This window comes from Arachis stenosperma, chromosome 7 (assembly GCF_014773155.1).
Source record: "Arachis stenosperma cultivar V10309 chromosome 7, arast.V10309.gnm1.PFL2, whole genome shotgun sequence".
Classification (NCBI taxonomy): Eukaryota; Viridiplantae; Streptophyta; class Magnoliopsida; order Fabales; family Fabaceae; genus Arachis; species Arachis stenosperma.
This window is the reverse complement of record NC_080383.1, coordinates 66,418,443-66,428,628: the sequence shown is the minus strand read 5'-3', so window position 1 is coordinate 66,428,628 and position 10,186 is coordinate 66,418,443. Positions and strand designations below refer to the sequence as shown.

Sequence of the window (10,186 nt, the reverse complement as noted above, 5' to 3'; positions counted from 1 at the left end):
AGGGTGTGGAGCTCTGCTGTACCTCAAGTATCAATGCAATTCTATTTTCTTTTATTCAATCTCTCTTAGTTTTATTCCAAGATATCATTCGTACCCAAGAACATGATGAATGTGATGAGTTAGATAACCCTCATTATTATTTGGTGCGCGAAATTGTGAACTATACTTTTTCACAACTCTCATAATCCCTGGTAATGGCTCCAAAAACTTGGTGCGCTCAATACCATGGCATTACACAACTTCGCACAACTAACCAGCAAGTGCACTGGGTCGTTGACGATCGGATTTTTGACGGTTTAGAATTTCACTAATAAAATCTCGTTGTAAGTATAGTTTCTAAACCAATCACTAATCCTTTCATACAAAAAGTTGTTTGTCACTAAAACAAACCCCTAAAATTTATAAACCGAAGTATTCAAACCTCGGGTCGTTCTCCCTAGGAATTGTAATGAAGTGTCTTGTTATTGGTTATGAGTTATTTTTGGGGTTTTTGAGATTTTAGACAAGAAATATAAATGGCAAAAGAAATAAACTAACAACTAACAAAGCTCTTGGCAAGATATGAGAACTAGAAGTCCTATCCTAGTTATCCTCCTCAATTGTGATGAGAATTGTTCATTGCTCCCACTTAGTTAACCTCTAACCATGGAGGAAAGTCAAGTGGATGAATCAATTTGATTCCTCAAGTCCTAATCAACTCCTAAAGGAAAGACTAGCTTTAGAGGCATTCAAACCAATTAGCAACTTCTAATTATCAATCAACAAAGGAATTAGATAACTCAAGAGTCACTAATTACTCTACCTAGGCCAAGAGGAACAAAAGCTACACTAAAATCCAACCAAGCATTTCATCAAACACTTGGAAGGCGCAAAAGAAAAGCATAGTAAAATTGCAAGAAAAGTAAATCTAGACTACTCAATTACAAGGAATTAACAACAACAAATCAAAAGAAGCACATTTATTAAGAATTACCTTTTATTGAATTGAAAGAATGTAGAAGGAGCAATTCTAGATCTACAACAAAATCTAAGAACAACATAAAGGAAATTATAACAAAAGAATAGAAGAAGATTGAATGTAGCTACAAGGAAATGAAGAGTAGAAGTAGAAGAATGAATAAAATCTAGATCTAAGAACTAAACCTAATCCTAATCCTAATTCTAGAGAGAAGAGAGAGCTTCTCTCTCTAGAAACTACCTCTAAACTAATCCTAATGAGTGTGTAGTGAACTAATGAGTTGGAATCCCCCTTTTCTCTTCAATCCTTGGCTTTAAATAGCATCTTTGGCGCCAAAGTTGGTTGGGATTGGGCCCCACAACCCTTCAGAATTCGTTGGCCACGTTTTCATTAAAAAATCATAAACCAACACCGACGCGTACGCGCACATCACGCGTACGCGTCCATGGGGTATTTCGCAGGTGCGCGCAAGCGCCAGGTGCGCGCGCGCGTCCATGGGCGAGTTCAACTTCTTTGACTTCTCATGACTTCTCCACTTTGCATGCTTTCCCTCTTCACTCCTTTGATCCATTCCTAGCCCTTTTCAATCTGAAATCACTAACAAACATATCAAGGCATCTAGTGGAATCAAAGGGAGATTAAAACCATCAAATTAAAGGTTGAAAAGCATGTTTTCACATCTAAACACAAATAAGGAGACAATCACAAAACCATGCTATTTTAATGGATAAATGAGGGTAAAAGGTATTAAAATCTCTTAGAATCAATGCAAGACAAACCGTCAAAATGGGGTTTGTCAGTCGTCCAAGTAATAAACCTTACGTGAGTAAGGGTCGATCCCACGGAGATTGTTAGTAATGAAGCAAGCTATGGTCATCTTGTAAATCTTAGTCAGGCAAACTCAGATATATATGGTGATGAACGAAAATAACATAGAAGATAAAGATAGTGATACTTATGTATATCATTGGTGTATGAGCTTCAGACAAGTGTATAAAGATGCCTTCCCTTCCGTCTCTCTGCTTTCCTACAGCCTTCATCCAATCCTTTCTTACTCCTTTCCATGGCAAGCTCGTATAGGGTCTCACTGTTGTCAGCAGCTACCTCCCATCTGCGCAGTGAAAGCTAATGCACACACTCTGTCACAGTGCTGCCAATCACCGGTTTGGTTCCCTCCCCTACCGGAATAGAATAACTCTTTTGCGTCTGTCACTAACGCCCAGTAGGTTACAGGTTTGAAGCACGTCACAGTCATTCAATCATTGAATCCTACTCAGAATACCACAGACAAGGTTAGACCTTCCGGATTCTCTTGAATGCTGCCATCAGTTCTTGCCTATACCACGAAGACTCTGATCTCACGGAATGGCTGGCTCGTTTGTCAGGCGAGCACTCGGTTGTCAGGCGATCAACCATGCATCATGCAATCAGAAATCCAAGAGATATTCACTAAGCCTCGGATGCGTGTAGAACAAGAATGGTTGTCAGTCACCTTGTTCATGAGTGAGAATGGTGATGGGCGTCAATCATCACCTTCATCATGTTGAAGAACAAGTGATATCTTGGATAAAGAACAAGTGGAATTTGAATGGAAGAACAATAGTAATTGCATTAATACTCGAGGTACAGCAGAGCTCCACACCTTAATCTATGGTGTGTAGAAACTCCACCGTTGAAAATACATAAGAACAGGGTCTAGGCATGGCCGAATGGCCAGCCTCCCAAAGGTCTAAGATAGCATAAAACAAAGATAGCTACCAAAGTCTTCTCTCGATCTAAAATTGATCAAAAGATGCTCATACAATAGTAAAAGGTCCTACTTATAGAAAACTAGTACATAGATGAGTAAATGACATAAAAATCCACTTCCGGGCCCACTTGGTGTGTGCTTGGGCTGAGCAATGAAGAAATTTCGTGTAGAGACTCTCCTTGGAGTTAAACGCCAGCTTTAGTGCCAGTTTGGGCGTTTAACTCCCAATTAGGTGCCAGTTCCGGCGTTTAACGCTGGAATTTCTTGAGGTGACTTTGAACGCCGGTTTGGGCCATCAAATCTTGGGCAAAGTATGGACTATTATATATTGCTGGAAATCCCAGGATGTCTACTTTCCAACGCCGTTGAGAGCGCGCCAATTGGGCTTCTGTAGCTCCAGAAAATCCGCTTCGAGTGCAGGGAGGTCAGAATCCAACAGCATCTGCAGTCCTTTTGAGTCTCAGAATCAGATTTTTGCTCAGGTCCCTCAATTTCAGCCAGAAAATACCTGAAATCACAGAAAAACACACAAACTCATAATAAAGTCCAGAAAAGTGAATTTTAACTAAAAACTAATAAAAATATAATAAAAACTAACTAAAAGATACTAAAACATACTAAAAACAATGCCAAAAGTATACAAATTATCCGCTCATCACAACACCAAACTTAAATTGTTGCTTGTCCTCAAGCAACTGAAAATCAAATAAGATAAAAAAGAAGAGAATATGCAATGAACTCCAAAACATCTATGAAGATCAGTGTTAATTAGATGAGCGGGGCTTTTAGCTCTTTGTCTCTGAATAGTTTTGGCATCTCACTCTATCCCTTGTAATCCAGAATGGTTGGCTTCTTTAGGAACTTAGAATCCAGATAGTGTTAATGATTCTCTTAGTAAAGTATGATGATTCTTGAACATAGCTATTTATTGAGTCTTGGCTGTGGCCCAAAGCACTCTGTCTTCCAGTATTACCACCGGATACATACATGCCACAGACACATAATTGGGTGAACCTTTTCAGATTGTGACTCAGCTTTGCTAAAGTCCCCAATTAGAGGTGTCCAGGGTTCTTAAGCACACTCTTATTTGCCTTGGATCACAACTCTTATTCTTTCTTTTTTTCTTTCTTTTTCGTTTTTTTTTTCGGCCTTTTTTTTTTTTGAAATGCTTTTTCTTGCTTCAAGAATCATTTTATTAATTTTTCAGATCCTCAGTAACATGTCTCCTTTTTCATCATTCTTTCAAGAGCCAACATTCATGAACCACAAAATTCAAAAGACATATGCACTGTTCAAGCATACATTCAGAGAACAAAAGTGTTGCCACCACATCAAGATAATTAAACTGCTATAAAATTCAGAATTCATGCAATTCTTTCCTTTTCAATTAAGCACATTTTTATTAAAGAAAGGTGATGGATTCATAGGACATTCATAACTTTAAGGCATAGACACTAAGACACTAATGATCACAAGACACAAACATGGATAAACATAAAGCATAAAAATCGAAAAACAGAAGAATAAAGAACAAGGAAATCAAGGAACGGGTCCACCTTAGTGATGGCGGCTCTTCCTTCCTCTTGAAGGTCCTATGGAGTGCTTGAGCTCCTCAATGTCTCTTCCTTGTCTTTGTTGCTCCTCCCTCATGATTCTTTGATCTTCTCTAATTTCATGAAGGATGATGGAGTGTTCTTGATGCTCCACCCTCAGTTGTCCCATGTTGGAACTCAACTCTCCTAGGGAGGTGTTTAGTTGCTCCCAATAGTTTTGTGGAGGAAAATTCATCCCTTGAGGAATCTCAGGGATCTCATGATGAGTGAGGTCTCTTGTGTACTCCATCCTTTTCTTGGTGATGGGCTTGTCCTCATCAATGGGAATGTCTCCCTCTATGTCAACTCCAACTGAATAACAGAGGTGACAGATGAGATGAGGAAAGGCTAACCTTGCCAAGGTGGAGGTCTTGTCCGCCACCTTATAGAGTTCTTGGGCTATAACCTCATGAACCTCTATTTCTTCTCCAATCATGATACTATGGATCATGATGGCCCGGTCTATGGTAACTTCGGACCGGTTGCTAGTGGGGATGATGAGCGTTGTATGAACTCTAACCATCCTCTAGCCACGGGCTTGAGGTCATGCCTTCTCAATTGGACCGGCTTTCCTCTTGAATCTTGCTTCCATTGTGCGCCCTCTTCACATATGACTGTGAGGACTTGGTCCAACCTTTGATCAAAGTTGACCCTTCTAGTGTAAGGATGCTCATCTCCTTGCATCATAGGCAAGTTGAACGCCACCCTCACACTCTCCGGACTAAAATCCAAGTATTTCCCCCAAACCATAGTGAGATAATTCTTTGGATTCGGGTTCACACTTTGGTCATGGTTCTTTGTGATCCATGCATTGGCATAGAACTCTTGAACCATCAAGATTCCGACTTGTTGAATGGGGTTGGTAAGAACTTCCCAACCTCTTCTTCGGATCTCATGGCGGATCTCCGGATATTCACCCTTTTTGAGTGAAAAGGGGACTTCGGGGATCACCTTCTTCAAGGCCACAACTTCATAAAAGTGGTCTTGATGCACCCTTGAGAGGAATCTATCCATCTCCCATGACTCGGAGGTGGAAGCTTTTGCCTTTCCTTTCCTCTTTCTAGAGGTTTCTCCGGCCTTGGATGCCATAAATGGTTATGGAAAAACGAAAAAGCAACGCTTTTACCACACCAAACTTAAAATGTTTGCTCGTCCTCGAGCAAAAGAAGAAAGAAGGGAGTAGAAGAAGAAGAAATGAGGAAGAGGGGAGGTGGTAGTGTGTTCGGCCAAGAAGGGTAAGAAAGGGTGTTTAGGTTGTGTGAAAATGAAGGGTATTTATAGGAAAGAGGGGGGTAAAGGTGCGGCCATTAGGGTGGGTTTGGGAGGGAAAGTGGTTTGAATTTGAAGGGTGAGGTTGGTGGGGTTTTATGAAGGATGGATGTGAGAGAAAGATGGGATTTGATGGGTGAGGGGTTTTTGGGGAAGAGGTATTGAGGTGATTGGTGAATGGGGGAAGAAGAGAGAGAGTGATGGTAGGGTCCTGTGGGGTCCACAGATCCTGTAGTGTCAAGGAAAAGTCATCCCTGTACCAAAAGTTGCTCAAAATCACGTTTTGAGCCATTTCTGGCGTTAAACGCCGGGCTGGTGCCCATTCCTGGCGTTTAACGCCAGGTTCTTGCCCTTTACTGGCGTTTAACGCCAGTCTGGTGCCCCTTTCTGGCGTTAAACGCCCAGAATGGTGCCAGACTGGGCGTTAAACGCCCAACAGCAAGGCTTACTGGCGTTTGAACGCCAGCAGCTTCTTCCTCCAGGGTGTGCTGTTTTTCTTCCTGTTTTTCATTCTATTTTTGCTTTTTTCATTATTTTTGTGACTTCTTATGATCATCAACCTACAAAAAAGATAAAATAACAAAAGAAAATAACTAATTAGAAAACATTGGGTTGCCTCCCAACAAGCGCTTCTTTAATGTCATTAGCTTGACAGAGGACTCCCATGGAGCCTCAGAAACACTCAGAACCTTGTTGAAACCTCCCAACACCAAACTTAGAGTTTGAATGTGGGGTTTCAACACCAAACTTAGAGTTTGGTTGTGGCCTCTCAACACCAAACTTAGAGTTTGACTGTGGGGGCTCTGCTTGGCTCTGTTTTGAGAGAAGCTCTTCATGCTTCCTCTCCATGATGACAGAGGGATATCCTTGGGCCTTAAACACCAAGGATTCTTCATTCACTTGAATGATCAACTCTCCTCTATCAACATCAATCACAGCCTTTGCTGTGGCTAGGAAGGGTCTGCCAAGGATGATAGATTCATCCATGCACTTCCCAGTCTCTAGGACTATGAAGTCAGTAGGGATGTAATGGTCTTCAATCTTCACCAAAACATTCTCTACAAGTCCATGAGCTTGTTTTCTTGAATTGTCTGCCATCTCCAATGAGATTCTTGCAGCTTGCACCTCAAGGATCCCTAATTTCTCCATTACAGAGAGGGGCATGAGGTTGACACTTGACCCTAGGTCACACAAGGCCTTCTTGAAGGTCATGGTACCTATGGTACAAGGTATAGAAAACTTCCCAGGATCCTGCCTCTTTTGAGGCAGTTTATGCCTAGACAAGTCATCCAGTTCTTTGGTGAGCAAGGGAGGTTCATCTTCCCAAGTCTCATTTCCAAATAACTTGTCATTTAGCTTCATGATTGCTCCAAGGTATTTAGCAACTTACTCTTCAGTGACATACTCATCCTCTTCAGAGGAGGAATACTCATCAGAGCTCATGAATGGCAGAAGTAAGTCCAATGGAATCTCTATGGTCTCAATTTGAGCCTCAGATTCCCATTGTTCCTCATTGAGGAACTCAGAGGAGGTTGGTACACGCCCACTGAGGTCTTCCTCAGTGGCGTCCACCTCCTTTCTTTCCTCCCAGAATTCGGCCATGTTAATGGCCTTGCACTCTCCCTTTGGATTTTCTTCTGTATTACTTGGGAGAGTGCTAGGAGGGAGTTCAGTAACTTTCTTGCTCAGCTGACCCACTTGTCCTTCCAAATTTCTGATGGAGGACCTTGTTTCATTCATGAAACTTTGAGTGGTCTTTATTAGATCAGAGACTATTGTTGCTAAGTCAGAAGTGCTCTGCTTAGAACTCTCTGTCTGTTGCTGAGAAGATGATGGAAAAGGCTTGTTGTTACCAGGCCTGTTTCTTCCACCATTATTGTTATTGAAACCTTGTTGAGGTCTCTCTTGATTCTTCCATGAGAAATTTGGGTGATTTCTCCATGAAGAATTGTAGGTGTTTCCATAGGGTTCTCCTAAGTAATTCACCTCTTCCATTGAAGGGTTCTCAGGATCATAAGCTTCTTCCTCAGATGAAGCATCCTTAGTACTGTTTGGTGCATTTTGCATTCCTGACAGACTTTGAGAGATCAAATTGACTTGTTGAGTCAATATTTTATTCTGAGCCAATATGGCATTCAGAGTGTCAATCTCAAGAACTCCTTTCTTCTGACTAGTCCCATTGTTCACAGGATTCCTTTCAGAAGTGTACATGAATTGGTTATTTGCAACCATTTCAATCAGTTCCTGAGCTTCTGCAGGCGTCTTTTTCAGATGAAGAGATCCTCCTGCAGAGCTATCCAAGGACATCTTGGATAGTTCAGAGAGACCATCATAGAAAATACCTATGATGCTCCATTCAGAAAGCATGTCTGAAGGACATCTTCTGATTAATTGTTTGTATCTTTCCCAAGCTTCATAGAGGGATTCTCCATCCTTCTGTCTGAAGGTTTGGACTTCCACTCTAAGCTTACTCCATCTTTGTGGTGGAAAGAACTTTGCCAAGAAGGCATTGACTAGCTTTTCCCAAGAGTCCAGGCTTTCCTTAGGTTGAGAATCCAACCATATTCTAGCTCTGTCTCTTACAGCAAAAGGGAATAGCATCAGTCTATAGACTTCAGGGTTAACCCCATTAGTCTTGACTGTGTCACAGATTTGCAAGAATTCAGCTAAAAACTGATGAGGATCTTCCATTGGAAGTCCATGGAACTTGCAATTCTGTTGCATTAGAGAAACTAATTGAGGCTTTAGCTCAAAGTTGTTTGCTCCAATGGCAGGGATAGAGATGCTTCTCCCATAGAAATCAGGAGTAGGTGCAGTAAAGTCACCCAGCACCTTCCTTGCATTGTTGGCATTGTTGTTGTTTTCGGCTGCCATGTCTTCTTCCTTGAAGAATTCGGTCAAGTCCTCTAAAGAGAGTTGTGCTTTGGCCTCTCTTAGCTTTCGCTTCAAGGTTCTCTCAGGTTCAGGGTCAGCTTCAACAAGAATGCCTTTGTCTCTGCTTCTGCTCATAAGAAAGAGAAGAGAAAAAGAGAATGTGGAATCCTCTATGTCACAGTATAGAGATTCCTCGAAATGTCAGAGGAAAAGAGAAATAGAAAGAAGAAGGAGAAGGAGAATTCGAACTTTAATTAGATAAGGTTCGAATTGTGCATTTAGAAGGAGTAGTACTCCATAAATAGAAGGATGTGGGAAGGAGGAAAGAGAATTTTCGAAAATTCAATCAAAAGATTTTGAAAACATTTTGAAAATTTGATTGATAATTTTCGAAAATTCAAAGTGAGAAAGAAATCAAGTGATTTTTGAAAAAGAATTTGAAATTATAAATTAAAAAGATTTGATTGAAAACTATTTTGAAAAAGATGTGATAAAAAAAATTGATTGAAAAGTTATGGTTTTAAAAAGATATGATTGAAAAGATATGATTTGAAAACAATTTTAAAAGATATGATTTAAAAACAATTTTAAAAGATATGATTTGAAAACAATTTGAAAAGATATGAATTGAAAATAATTTGAAAAGATTTGATTTTAAAAACTAATGACTTGCCTAACAAGAAAAGATATGATTCAAACATAAAACCTTCCTTAATAGAAAAGGCAAAAAATGTTCAATCAAATCATTAATTGTTAGTAAGTATCTTTGAAAAAGGAAAGAAATTGGTTTTGAAAACATTTTGATTGAAAAGATATGATTTGAAAAAGATTTGGTTTTGAAAAACTTTGAAAACTTGAAAAAAATTGATTTTGAAAACAAAATCTTCCCCCTGGCACCATCCTGGCGTTAAACGCCCAGAATGGTATACATTCTGGCGTTTAACGCCCAAAATGCTACCTTTTTGGGCGTTAAACGCCCAACCAGGTGCCCTGGCTGGCGTTTAAACGCCAGTCTGCCTTCTTCACTGGGCATTTTTGAATGCTCAGCTTTTTCTGTATAATTCCTCTGCAGTATGTTCTAAATCTTCAATTCCTTGTATCATTGACTTGAAAAGACACAAATTAAAAATATTTTTGGATTTTTAATAATCAAAATGCAACAAGAATCAAATAACAATGCATGCAAGACACCAAACTTAGCAGTTTGTGTACTACTGACACTAACAATATGAGAATGCATATGAGACACACAAAATACTTCAAGTCAATAGAATTCAAAGATTAGAACACAAAATATATGCATGGATTCGAAAAATATAACAAAAACATGCATTTGACACCAAACTTAAGATGAGACTCTAGACTCAAACAAGAAATATTTTTGGATTTTTATGATTTTGTAAATTTTTTTGTTTTTTCGAAAATTAAGTGGAAAAAGGTATCAAAATTCTTAATGAGAATTCCAGGAATCAGTGCAATGCTAGTCTAAGACTCCGGTCCAGGAATTAGACATGGCTTCACAGCCAGCCAAGCTTTCAAGGAAAGCTTCGGTCCAAAACACTAGACATGACCAAAGGTCAGCCAAGCCTTAGCAAATCACTGCTCCAAAAGCAAGATTGATATGAAATCAACAAGCTCTTGTGGTGATAAGTTGAAACCTCGGTCCAATCAGATTAGACATGGCTTCTCAGCCAGCCAGATTTCAACAACTCATCATGAAACTCTAGAATTCACCTTCAAGAA

At 39.9% G+C, this 10,186-nt stretch overlaps 1 non-coding gene across 1 annotated transcript; it reads left to right on the top strand.

Annotated features, from left to right (window-relative positions):
* The first annotated feature begins 7,930 nt into the window (after positions 1–7,930).
* LOC130942484 (small nucleolar RNA R71) lies at positions 7,931–8,038 on the top strand. Its single transcript, XR_009071054.1, has one exon. It is a non-coding gene; the product is annotated as a small nucleolar RNA R71 (small nucleolar RNA).
* The last annotated feature ends 2,148 nt before the right edge of the window (positions 8,039–10,186 follow it).